Source organism: Melanaphis sacchari, unplaced genomic scaffold (genome assembly GCF_002803265.2).
Source record: "Melanaphis sacchari strain LSU unplaced genomic scaffold, SCAv2.0 Contig59_pilon_pilon, whole genome shotgun sequence".
Taxonomy (NCBI): domain Eukaryota; kingdom Metazoa; phylum Arthropoda; class Insecta; order Hemiptera; family Aphididae; genus Melanaphis; species Melanaphis sacchari.
Window position 1 is genome coordinate 509,818 of NW_020271423.1, and position 15,302 is coordinate 525,119.

At 27.2% G+C, this 15,302-nt stretch overlaps 1 protein-coding gene across 2 annotated transcripts in view; it reads left to right on the plus strand.

Annotated features, from left to right (window-relative positions):
* The first annotated feature begins 1,607 nt into the window (after window positions 1–1,607).
* LOC112600043 (fez family zinc finger protein 1-like) overlaps window positions 1,608–15,302 on the plus strand; it is a 56,734-nt gene continuing 43,039 nt past the window's right edge. The window contains exon 1 of one of the 2 annotated variants that reach the window (XM_025347176.1): window positions 1,608–1,678. The gene's annotated coding sequence lies outside the window, so the exon portion shown is untranslated. Of the gene's footprint in view, window positions 1,679–4,920; window positions 5,198–15,302 lie in introns of those variants that run through there. The other variant, XM_025347175.1, reaches the window with a different exon arrangement.

Sequence of the window (15,302 nt, forward strand, 5' to 3'; positions counted from 1 at the left end):
AACCGAAAGAATTTTCAGATAATTACATGGTGTTATCGTCGAAATAGTAGTTATTAATATTACAGTATACCTATTTTTTTTTTATAGATAATCGAGAGGATCAGACGTAATAGTATTGAGTTATATTTTAGTATGAAATAATTTGGTGTAATATCAAATATCAATCATACTTTCGTTACGTCATTCAGTATAACTGCGTATATTTACAGTATAACTATATTTTAGTACACAAATCATTATAACATATTAAGTTTTTTTTTTTGTTTTTAAAAACAAAGCCTATAATATATTACGAATTAAAGAAGAAAACAATAACTATTAACATACAAATATTTTAACAGTCATATCATGGACTCATGGATAGGATAGATGAAATAAAAATAAAATAATTTAGAGGTGCAATGAAAACTAAAATTGTAATTTTGAACCAGGTCACAACTTACAGTAAGTATGAAAATATCTAGTTAAATAAAAGAAATATAATATCGTATAATTAAAAAATATAGCATCATAGTTGAAAATTGATAATTAAAAAATATCATATTTAACTATAACATTATATTATTATAAATTATAATTTATAACTATACATAGCCATATTATAGATATCAATTAGAATATTATTTTTGTATGTCCATTTCACTGTGCAATAGTCTTGATATTTCGCCATTGTATCAAACCGGAAACCTCATTAATTCGTCATATTTTTATTTTTAGATTATCGCTTTCATAATTAAATGTAATTTAAACTTTTGATAACATTGTTGGAATTAAAAAAAATACATAAGCTAATTGTCAGTGATATTAATTACACCTACAGGCATAATTCAATAAAAATGTAATGAAGTTAAATAAATAAATTTTAATTTTTACTCGATTTTTGTTGTTAATGATAAGCCCGCGGTACTATGGTTTCATCAGAGTATAGACACTGTCCGATATTGACCAAATCAGGCGACATTGGCCTTGAACACGGTCTCCAGGGAGGTGTGGCATACATTATCATTTAAATAAATAATATCAATATTATCACAGAACAATATATTGTTGAAAATTAGTTGAAACCGTTGAAAGAACACTGAATAATAATAAAAAAATGCAACTATTGCAATTTCAAATTTACTCGTTTCTAGCAATGTTTTTTTTACATAAGACTCGTGAAAATCACTCGGGCAATGTATTGTTTCTGTTTTTATAATATCGTAACAAATAGGGATACATATTACCAACATCTAGTCAGATTACGGATGCGGTTTTAACTTTTAGAATCCAATACTTCATACCGTAGGGATACAGTAGACCGCCCAGCTAATTGAGTGTCGTTTCTATATTGTTCTGTGGTCTCATATAGGTCAAATTAACAAGATTACTGTATTTACTATTTATGTCACCAGTCACCAAAGGCATAGTGTTTGATACCATTTGGTCTTATCAAAATGTGGTTATCGGCTGATCGGTCACCAGTAACATTTACCATGGTTTATCATTACATAGTAACGTTATCACCTCCTATCCGCGTCATTAGCAGTATATTTAATATTATGTTGCTGACCGATCCGGACATCCGGTTGTTGTAAACCAAGCATTGCATCGCGTGGTTTCGCCATCTTTGCGTTTATCGTTTTTCAGTGTGTTTCTGTACATGCGGTGGAGCTGGTGACGTTGAACAACGAACAAGGTTAGACATATTTCTAGATATATTAAATGTTATAACTTATAATCTATACAGTGGTCGCCAATCTTTTGGACCTCACGGACCATTAAACACGTAACTCTAAATTCTATGAACCACTTATACTCATAAGTCATAACTCTTACATACCAATTTAAAAAAAATAAAATAAATTTACTCATATTTTATGAGATATCAATAAAGGGTTTTTTTTATTTATAACAAAATTATTTAAGTTAGTTTAATTATTATTGATTACAAAGAAAAATAAAAGTTAAAATGAAGACTGGATTCGAATTATTAGTGTTCTTAGAACGTATTGCGAATTTGCGATAACGATGGGCGGAACCTACAATATCATACATATATTATACGATATTAGGTTTATTTATTTTATAACAAGCGATAATAATGACAATATTATTACTTGTTTATTCTTATTTGCTGTAAACAGAATCTACATACGGCAACATTATACAATACTTTTATATATTACGATTATAAACACATTACAAATAATGTTCGAATTTTTCTGTAGACCACCAAATTTTTACTGTGGACCACCCGTTGGCGACCGCTAACGGCGCTGACTTATATATTATATTTTTAAATAATAATTTGTATTAGTGGATAAGCAATATAATGTATTAAGAAGGTATAGAATGGGTCGACCTGGTAAGGTGACAATTGTGTTTGTATAGTGTGCACTGTGCACTGTGCACACATATTTAAAGAGATAAGAAAAAATACAGTCTGTTGCATGTTAAATATATTATAATTTATTGGTAACTTTTTTCGGTGTACAAGTAAACAATCACCATATACATGCGCAGATATACGTGTCTACTCATAGACTGATATGAATAATATTTTTTACCTTGAAATTGTTAAAGGTATGCATTTTCTGTATATGTGATATAATAATATATTATAATTTATATTCATGTTTAAATGTTTAAAATCTTATTGTTGCAATATAATATTGGTAATAGATTGCGATATTACTTAATATGTGCGTATTCGTCATGTATTGATAAAACATTGAACTCAAAATCAAGCAAGACAACTGCGAGTGAACACATAGGTACTAATACGTCTTACAATACGCGGGGCATGCCCTTTATTCTTCAAAAACTTCTAGCAATAAAAATGCTCAAATATTTTCACGTATTAATACCTAAGCGTAAATCACGAGGGACTTGATTGTCTCCGACTGCAGGAGGGTGAAATTCGATTAATTGCTTTATCCAATGACGATGAGTATAATATGTTGAGCCGAGACGTTAAAAATTCCAAGCTCCTTTTAATGTACTGTTGTAATACGGACGCGTAACGTGTTCAGTTGGCGTGGTATAGATATAAAATCTAATCTCAAGTTTAATTATTATAGAGCTAAGGTCTTAGTGCGCTGAACCGATCATGATCAGTACAAAATATATATCTACATAGGTGTTTAACATACTTGCATAACATAGTACTCATAAGTTATACTACCAAATGAGCTGGAGTGATTTAGCTATATACATCTAGAGTCTAGACGAACAATCAAACTAGTGGGTACCTATCGTTTATAGATGGATATAATAGTATATACAGTGGCGTATTTTCAATTTTTTTGTGGGGGGGGGGTCTCAATATTAAATATAAGTTAATAACATTATAATAAAATACATACGAGTTATGATTTAATAATGATATTATTTATATTATATTAAATTTCACTATTATTATGAAAATAAATGTCAATTAATAGTTAAACCCAAGTTATATTATATAAATCAATATTATTTTTTTCTGGGGGGGAGTCGAGACCCGGGACCCCCCCCCCCCCTAATACCCCCCCGCCACTGATATGTATATATATACAGTTCTGTTGTTGTTTTTAGTTCTGTATCAACGACGTGTACAGAATTTTATTCGACATATAAAAACATAATATCGAGTGTGTAACGGCACCCTGAATATCTATACGTCTGCGATAATGTATTACGATTATTATTATTATTATTGTACCTCGTGTGCGCTTAACATTTCATTTCGAAAACATTAATAATATAATACACCCATGTACGACCGCGGGCGGCGTAGGAGAGCTGGTTTATTGTTCGTGCAGACGTGTGTGCAAACTTTATACCATCAGTGTCATATACCTACGTTTTATTATTATTATGAGCGCATTCGACGTGAATAAAACATATTCGAACTTTAAATTTTATATTCTATGTTTTACGATGAACACAATACAATAATGACATTGGCTTATACGCGCGGTGAAGAGCTGTAGAGAGTACCTACGTCGACTCGACGGCGAAGCTGATCCGCCGGAAATCAACGGTAATGTGTCGGGGCGGAAGGGGTAAGTTATTTTTGTGCGTGCGCGCGAGCTCGTCGACGGCCGTCGGAAGTCTGTGTAGAGGACGACGATGACGACGATGGTGGCGAGTCCCGCCCAGCGGCCGTGGCCACGCCTTCCCGGTGGTCCGAACGCGCACGCGTCCATCGCCCAGCCACCGCTTCCACTGTCGCCGACGACGTCGTCGTCGTCGAGTAATTGATTATTTCCGCTACCGCCACCTTCTTCTGCACGATCAGACCGGGAACCGGAAGAGGTCGCCGCCTCCGCGCTCGTTTTAGCCGCTTACAAAGATATTTCCGGTCTACAGCTTGGCGAGTTGATGGGGCGCGTAGGTTGCGCGCGCGCTGCCGAGCTCGGCGCATATATATGTATATTGTATATAGGCAGTTATGTAGACGACAACGGTGTAAACAAGAAAACAAAATTCGCCGCTATCGTGTCGGGGTCGATGCGCGATTTTGGCTTTTACCCTTCTTTCTCGCATTAATAATAATAATAATAATAATAATATCGTTTCTTCGTGCGTACGTCGGTGAGTCTTTTTTCTTATTTCTCCTCCCCACTCCCTTTTCCTGCGCTATCGGACCACCCCTTCACCGCACTCGTACGTAATGTTACGGGGATGGACGAAACGCTCTACACGCGCACACGAACACACTCAAGCGTGCATAATCGAACCGCCTCTGGTTGCTGCTGTTGCGCTGTTGTTGTCGCCACCCACACGCAATAACTAAAAAGCTGCCGACGCGACTACGACTATTTCGCGTGCCGGTAATGAGCATACGACGATAATAAACGCACCGTTAACGCCGTGGCGCTTTTTTTTTTCGGAAACGTGATCGACGCTCATCGCGACGACGACGACAATGACATTGCAACTATTATTATTATTCCAGCCGTAGTTGTAAATAATAATTATTTCACCTCCGGTAAATCACTACTGTACCATAATTACACCGTCGTCGGCGGGAAATGATCGACGACGACGGCGTTTGATTTCGTTAACGCGCCAAAACCACGGCACCTAAAGCCGTCATCATCTCCGAATAATTCTTCGTAAAATTATTATTATATAACAAATACCTCTTGTTAATCGCGACGCGTCGTGTTTTATTGGTACACGCCGTACGATTTTGTACGTCCACACTCCGTCCACGTGTTAATAGCCGGTAAGTGTTTACAAGAGTATTTTATTCTATGCTATACAATATAATAATATACGTTATATACAATTATTACCCATTTGCCTACAATATATCTTTGAAAATATTGCATTTAAATATATCATTGAGTGTTTAAAATATAATAATATATAATATAAAAGTTTCAAGTCTCCACGAACAATTTTTTGAATTTAAACAAAATAATGATCGTTATTTACAGTTTGAATAACAATGTAATTTTGTCCAAACTTAAATTTTAAATGCTTATAAAGATTGATTGTGAATATTTATTTTAAATATTTTTATATAGCTGTTAGAAAATCTTTTGTTGAAACTATTTTTAAATATTTTGACCAGAAGAAAATAATTGAAATTTGTGGTTAAAACTAAAAATAATTAAGAACATTTCAAGTATCTATAGTTACTCGTTTGGGTCGAAATTCTAGTTTTTCTTAAAAATTTTTGTTTGTTTTTATTGATTATTTTGAAAATACTAGACTTTTTTAATTTTGATGTTTAAAAGAACAAACAAAATCCAGTTTGTTTACAGAAACCACCTTTAAAGTTTTAATTCGAAATATTTTTTTAAATACTTATCTTGTGTACAATCACAAAAAAAATACACATAATTATAGAACTAATACTTTCATTGTTTAGCCCAGAGTCTAAAAATCTTTCTTGCAATCGCAATATAGTTGATAGTAAATAATACTTTGCTATATCTTCATATAGGAAAACCAACGTTTGGTACCTAGTACCTAGATAGTGACCGGAATAATCACAAATATTCGAATAATAATTTCAATATTATTTGAGTATAAATCTTTCCTACTACGTTTATAAATTATCTAAAGTGGTAAAAGTTATTAAAGTTTTTATATTCCATCAAAACATTTTATTTGATGAGAGTAAAAGTGAAATAGTTTGCTTATAAATTAATTAATTTTTTAAGTTTATTTTGTACACCGTACACTTAACACTTTTCATCTGCCTTATCACGATTTCAGTCTTTAAAGTTCTTATTCATGTAATTTAGTGATGAATTTAAAAAGCTTACAGAATATTTCATTCGCTTTTCATGAAAAAATTAAAAAAAATATATTTAATGAAAACTTGCTACCCCCCCCCCCCCCAAAAAAAAAAAAAGAAAAAAAATAATTACTGCCTCGTGAGATTGTATAGTTTGTAAACTCGGTTTGCTAATAAAGTATTTTAGAAATTTTAATAAATTCTATTCAATTTTGTATTTAATATTAATACTATACTTTGTAGTCATATAGGTAGATAAATCAACAAAATAAATAGATATTATATAATTATACAAATAAATATACTATTAGTAATCTGAATAATATAATAGTTAAATATTATATTATATAAATAATTATTATACTATGCTTTGGATTATGGAGTCTTGTAGATATAAAATATTTATTTTTTACCTATTTAAAAATTAAAAATAGTTTTATAAGTTATAAAAGATTCTCTTATTTAGAATTTTAACTTTTTTTTATATAATATTTCAATAGATAACACAATACATAATATATAATTGATAAAGTTAAATTGGATTTGGAACTATTTTTTACTTATACTTTAAAAATAAATGTCTAGTTAAAAAAAGATAGCAGCAGAACTACGGTTCATGGGGCCAATAAAGAATCATAGATCAATTTATACTTAGTATATAATTAAATATATGTATAGGTATTAAAATAGATTTAAGAAAAATAAAAGTTAATGATTTTTTGTAAATAATTTTAAGAGACATTATTGATTATAGACATTTTAGGCATTATTAAATAAGCCATATTACTTTGTCAGATATGTATATTACCTATAATATTTATTTATTTATTAAAATAATTATAAAACATCCAACTAATAAGTAATATATTTTAATTTTAAGTATGCATATATACATATGAAAAAAAAATATAATAGAATTGTGAATGCTATATTTAATTTTTTCTTTTAAATTAGTTATGTTGATCAACGAAAATTCAAAGCTTATAACAAAACGTAAAACTGAAATAAACGAAAAATAAAAAATAAATAAATATTTATTAATTACGATGAATTATAACTGTCTCGATTCATCGCCTGTAGCAGAGAACTTTTATTTTATTGTTTTCTTTCTATGTATTTGTAATAGCCGAGGTGATTTTTTTTTTTTATTCAGAAGTCTAAATAATACGAGGATTGAATTATAAAAATATACATCTACTTATTTATGAATAAAATATAGTTGAAATGTTGAATGTAATATTTATATTTTAACTTCAATACAAGTCTTACCTAAGACTTCTAAGGGTATAGATGCTGATAATTGATTGTGGGTCTAAATGATAGAAAAAAAAAATACAGCTCTGTTTTTATCTTTGTTTAAACATTGTAATATTGGTCGCATTGATTTATACACTTCTTCACAAGTTATTTTTTGTTAAGAAATAATATCAGTAAAACATCATTGATTGTACGTATTATGTGTAATTAATCAATAAAATTACTGTCATTCAATTTAAAGTGAATTACTAAAATGTTATCATTTTAATAATATAATATATAGCTAGTTTAAACTTAAAAATTGCTATTATTTAAATACTTATGTAATATTACGATAAAAAATTGACACAAAATATACACTTACATAATTTATTAGACTATTATTTTCAATAAAAAATTGTAATTTAACTTAACCTACCTACCTAATTATCAATAATTACATTTATTTTTATTAATGAAACAATATAAAATTATTAATATATCCTTTAATTTTAAATTTCTAGAAATAATAAATGTATTTACTAATTTAAAATATAAAAAATTTATTTAAAAAAATCCGGCCGTTTTGGAAATTATAAAATAATTTTTTAAATTAAATAAAAAGTTATTCTTGTTTTCTTCTTTTTTATTTTCTCTAGTAAACTGAGATGGTATTTTTTCTTCAGAAATAACTGTCAGTATATGTTTATTGTTTTTATTATATAAATACATGTAAATATGAGTATAGTATACGCATTGATGTGTATCTGGTTTATTTAACTATGACCAAATGACCAAAATGATAAAAAAACTATTATTGTAGTTAATAATATCGATGGTACTTAATTTTTCAAGAAAAAAATATGCCTAAATAGGTCTAAGTATGAGCTATAGAAATATAAAAACATTTACTTATACAAGTATAGAATCTAACTCAATGGTATCATTAAAAATTTGAACAACTATAGGTGATTTTCACTGTTATAGATATTTAAATATGTTATATTGTTTTTCATTGAAAATTTACAATTTAGATTCAATTATTGTAATTATTAATATTATATAACCTAATGCGTAGTTATAAAACATTATAAAAAGGTCTTAAGTAAGATTGTTCGAGATAGATTTTATAGTTGTATTTAAATAAGATCAAATTTGTCTATTATATACTGGTAGGCTATAATCTTGCCATCATATAATATAGTTTATAAGCCATAAGGTCTAAACTTAAAATACCTACTTATTTCTTGTACATTACTGCGGTTTGTAGTGGTTTGTGGAGGACAAATAGTTTTTTTCATTGTTTAAGGTAAGAGTATAATAGTACCTATAGAAAGACATTCATACTTGAACATAATCTTATATCTATTTATTTATATTCAGTGAACTGAAAATCTTTTTTGAGTTGACCAAAGATTTTTTATTTGATTATTTATTCTTTAAAGTATAAAAATACGATTTCACAAAGGTATTATTTACATGCCATTTTATATACAGATGTACTTTATGGCTTATACATTATAATAATATTTATTTTATATTTTATTATTTATTTTTTTTTTTTCGAAATCTTGTGAGAATTTAAAACGCATTTTTATAATGAGTATTTTTACTTTCTTAATATATTATATCATTTAAAGTTCAATGTAAATTGTTTAGTCATCACTAAAATAATTCGTATAGAGCTATTGTAATAAGTTATTACTAATAACTAATAAGTATGTTATATATTCAACATAATTTACTATCACATTTTTATGATAACAGTTTTTATAATTTTGTATATTAAAAATAAAAATAAATATTGTTTATATATATTAATAAAATATATATATTAAGTTTCAAGAATTAATGTGAATGGTTTTTATAAATTAGAAAAATAATTGATAAATGTATAAGCAAGTATTACTAAAGCACAAACTGCTTTACTAATCAGTAATCTAAATCCATTAAAATGCTAAATTGAAATGTATTCAATTTATTACAATATGTCAAATGTCAATATATTTATATATGATATTGTGGTCATTCAGTATTCTTACAGTTACAGTTTTATTTCATAAAATTTGGGCAACTTAACTTTTATACAGATAATATTGTGTTCAATAATTTAATTCAAAATCAAAACATTATTCGTTTTATCTACAGCAGTTTATATTAAACAGGCACGTTATATTTTGTACCATAATCAGATTATTATGATTTAATAAACTATTAATAAAAATAAAATAGATAAGCTTTAGTACAAGTTGTTGAGTTCAAACATTTCAAATGAAACTATAATGATTATTATAAATAAGTAGATGTTGTGATTTATACATATAAGTTTTACCTTACATACTCGTGTGAGGTATAAAATAGCCTGTTAATCATTTGTAGACTGCAACTAAAAAGCGAGCTTTAGAAACTTCGGTTTCTGGTGTATTTCATATCAATATCAAAACGTTTGATCACTTTCTATTTACTAGTAAATACGAACGTTTATTTGTTTTTTGTAGTAGGTAACTGTTATATAACTAGGTAGTAACTATACAAATAAGGAAATAGTGCAATACCCATTTTATAACCCAGGGAAGTTTGTCTTTGATATATTTTACGAGAAGTAAGTATATTTTAAACTTGAATAAATAAATAGAACTTCTCATTTGAATCCAATAAGTTAACATTTATAACCCTTTCCCTCTTATGCATTCCTTAATTTGGGCAAAATTTTGATGAAAATTTAACAATATTTTTTACATTATTGTGTATATATCATGTATAATAGTTATAATAGTTATAATAATTATAATATATTTATAAATGTATTTTATACTGAGAAGATATTACACTCGTATCGAGTGTTATTACTTGTTTTAATCTTTCATATTTTAAACATTAGAAGTTGAAAATTACCGTTGAGTGGAAATTATTTAGTTTAAATACTATCTGAGCAGTGCCAAATCAAGAACAATCGATAATGCTCTTTTAAAGACTTTTTTTATAATGACTTTTAAGTTTGATATTATACATCTATTTGCCTAATACAAAAAACTAACAAAACTAAATGATTTATACTGAACGTACAAACGTACATTTGCAGCAATATATAATGCATAATATATTCATTGTGCATTTGTAAGATGGAGATAACAATTACTACGGGTGGAACGTTCTATACAATTAAATGTTCTACAAATATTTTACTATAGGTACACAATATATTGTATGTAGTATAACGTCATAATGTGTGTATATTATACACAATGAAAGAACGTTGTTAAATTTTAATTACAGCATAAAATGTTGTGTATAAAATATATAGAAACTGAAGCATTCATATATTATGTGCAAGTTCATTTTGAAAATAGGTGAATACAAATTTCTGTGTAAACTTAAATTAGCATCGTACTGCATACATATAATTTATACATGTAGAAACACATTATACTGTATGTCAAAATTCAGTGAACTCGTTTTACATTGCATAAAAAATAAGTATATTTATCGCGATTCATTTTCTATACAAATATTTTAATTTACAAACCTTATACGTAGATATTATATAATATATACAACTAGTATATACGTATGTATTTGAGTTTTGTACATTTCAATTTTAAATCTTACAAAGACGGTAAAATGTACAAATCGTACAGACTCGTGTTTATATATTTTGATGACTACGGTAAGGTACATAATGTACAATACGTATTATTGCAGATGTTGTAATTTAGTATTGCACTTGAAAGTTAGTTTAATATAAATTTCAAAGAAATATATTTTTTACAGTGTACACGATTTACTCTTTGACAGTTAGGGGTAGACAAGTTACTTAATAATTTGTTATAACTGGTTAAAATTATAATTTTCACCAATATTATGAATCAAGATACAAGAAAAATTGGTTACAAGTAGCCCCTGCAGAAACTTAGGTGAATTTAAAGTTAAAAGTTAATAATTACTTAATTATTTATGTTTATTTTTTCAAGAAAATAATGAATATTTGTTTGTAATTACGGGATCATGAGAAAAATGTATTATTTTGTTTATAAGCTTACAACTATAAAATGTTTAAGTATTATGATTGAAATGTTTTTACTATGCAATAATTAATTTGTATTGTATGAGCATATTATTAGGTATATTATATAGATAAAATATGTATGAATATCACTATTATACTAGAATAGTAATTTTTAACACTGATAAATCAATGTTATAAATCTTATAGGTATAAGTAGGTACTATATATATTATAACATCATGCGCGTGTTAAAAAAAAAATGTATAGCTAAACAGGTTATGTATTATATTATACTATAATATAATACCCATAGAATTTATTTTCATTTTTTTTTTTTTTTTTTTTGAAAATTGCATTCTTGCCACGTCATCTCGAACGATCAGAATGTTATCACAGCGATAGGTACTTCCACAATATATTATGATACATATTATTATATACTGTATCATTGTACGAACAATAATGTTGTATATACAATAATAATGGAATTTTTTCGTGTAACGTGTTCAATCGCGCTATCCGATCCCACCTCCGATCAGAAGTGTTTTTACATCGTTGTCCGTGTTGATCCGTGATTTGAAATCAGAGTTCGACGTCAACGAGCAGCGCGATGGGGAGGTCATATTGGGGTGTGTGTGTGTATATGGTGCTAAGGAGAACCTCAGTTGGCTTGTGGAGGAGAGGACGCGGCGCACACTGCTGCGGAGGCGGTGGCATGAAACTCCTCCTATCCTTTGCTGGTGGTGCGTGGAAGGCAACGCAGCGCTGAAAAAATATTGTATTATTATATTTTGTCGCGCAGTCGCTTGCATCGATTATCCAAGAGAAAAAATTTATGAACTTGGTTGTTGTGATGGGTAGTGGGTGAGTAGGAGGTGGTTGATTCTGAAAAATATTGTTCATTCGTTTGTTCAACAGACGTTCATCTGTGATCGTAGCTAGCGTATACTCGTATAATTGTGTATAACTCCAAATAACATACCTTGTAATTTCGTGCACAAATAGGTATTTTAAATGCTCCTTATATACATATAATATTATACTCGTTAAATTTTATGTTCGAAACGTGTTCACATATATTATTATCCTATAAATAATTGACAATATACCCGTAATATAGATAACCAATAAAACAATTTATGTAGTATCTATAATATATAACAAGTACTACAACAATGTGTTTAGTGTTGGCTTTGTAACTTGTGAAAAGGTTATTAAAATAATATGGGTCTAAAAATTTGTTTACAAAGAATAGTGTACGCAATTAGTTAAACTAACTGCAAAATGTGGAGAGTAAACAATGGCATCGTTTTATTTGTAAAAGTGGAATTCAAAATTTAAGTAAATTAAAATTTACTTTTTTGGCTTTGATTTAAATAAGTGTCTGAATGGAAACTCTTATTATTGATTAAAAATTAAAATGTGTTATTAACAAATACCAATTATTACATCAATATTGATATATTTAAACACTCGTTACATATATTTATTTCATAAATGTAAAAATATAAAATGTATAATTTATATACAGTATTAATAATAATAAAAAAAGAGATTGGCAAATAGTACCGCGTTTAGCTGAATATTAGGCGTCAAGTGGGGTTCTGTGATGGATACGTTATATTTAAGTTAAATGACATATCATTAATTATTATCTTAGGTAAAAAAAGAAAAATGTTTGCGTTTATTTTTATATTTTTGTATAAATATAAAAACAGAATTATTTGGGATCTTGTATTAAATTTTCAACAATTTTGAACATTTTTTTTTTTGATTTCCTTAAAATAAAATAAAAAACTTGACTTAAATTATTAATGATATACTAAAAAAACAATTTGTTTGTTTGAATGTAATTGGTTTTAAATACCCACTAAATTATATTTTTTATAGTGCATATAAACTAATTGCAAAATATTTATTTATTTGACAAACAAGATATCCAATTAGAATAGTAAGGCGGTGTACATATTAGATATTAATTTAGAAATAAAACACAGTTAAGAATTAAGAAAAATTAAAAAAATAGAACTAATAAATTAATAATGTAATTGATAGTAGTAGTAGCTAATAATAATAATTATAGAAAACATTTGAAAGAGCCTTAGGTGTTCGTTATCCAGACGCATCAATGCATAATATTGTGGTGAATTGGGTAGTTTCTATTATAATTTTTGATGCGAAACGGAAATTTAAAAGAAGAATTGGATCTAGCGGAATGAGATGGAATTTATTTGGCAAAAAAGAGAAGGAGCTTAATATGTATGTATTTTGAAACATTATGCTTAAAATATCTTTCTATTTTGTTAGTTGATTACTTAAAAAATATAAGATATATTATTATAAATATATATGAGATATATTATTTATTTATTTTATTATATATTTAGCTAGTTAATTAGCTTGATATTTCTTCACAATTGCCGTTCTATACAAAATATATGACTCAGACTTTAAAAAAGGGTTATTTTTTATTCATCTTTTTTATATAATAATTAAATACTTGAAACTATAAAAACAATGAAAAAATTGTTATAATAATAATGTTTTATTTATTTGGTTATTAATTAAATACAATGATTTTCATAGCCAAAATATCAACTAAGATTTAAGAAAAAGAATTTAGGTAAAATGTATGATCAAATAAGTATTTTTGATGAAGATAACTCAAGATATATGCCAAAAATGCTATTTGCTTTACACTTGAAATCATATCAGTTTAATAGCAGTTAGGTACTGAGTTTTTAATACATAATTTGTATTTATTAAGTTATTGTAAAAATAACAAAGATTGTAACTACTCTGTTTCTTTCAAAATATTGAAAAATATACTTTTTATAATATACATAATATATTTATAACTTTATTATAAAAATAAAGTGACTACTGTAGTGCAATACTCTAAATTAACAAAAAATATAAAAATCTATTATTAATTAATGTAGATAAGCAATTTTTCCACATTCTAATGATTATAATTTATAAAGTCTCCAACGTCTTTTTATAATTTTAATTTACAATAAAATATGTAATTAATCAATAATAATAGGAGTTTGGTTGATGGATAATTAATTATTTATAATTGAGAATACAAAATAGTGTTTGAAAAAATAAATTATAATAGTTCTGAATAAATTTATCTTTATTATAATCTATAATTATGTCTCTGCGTTATGTATACAATTTTACATACAAAATCGCTACTTCTATCATAGTGATATAAATAACATAAGTAATATTAAATATTGCTGTATACTACTGCTTCATTTGTAGATTTCGATGATTCTATTATCGATAAAACTGCTCAATTTCTTTAGCTTGAACTTTTCGCCTTCTTGTTAAACGTTGTTTTGCCTGTCTGACACTTACTGCAAAACAGGATTACCGCAATAGGGTGCGTCAAACACAAAAGTGGAATGTTTAAGAAGTTTGAATTTAATCCGTATATTACTTGTCATCTGCCGTCAAATGCATACTGGATCGAAAAAAAAATGCGCAAAACTAAAGGGTTTAGAGTAATTTTTTTTCTTTATATATAATATAGATATTGCATTATTAGCTTTCGATATAATTTCAATATCAAATATTACGCTGTACGCTGTAGAGAAGTGTTTAGTGTAAAACGATACAGTCAATGTCCATAAAATTCTGTATTAACTTAATGTATCTACGTAGAAAATCCATAAATTAAAATAAATTTTTTTTATACAAATCTATAAAAAAATCCAATTTAAGTTCAAAAAGTTTTAACTCAAAGTTGAGTAAAAAATAATCATGTTTGAAGTTGAAAAAATTAAGTTTTTCATGTTAGTGATAATAAATATATCATGTTAGAAAAAACTA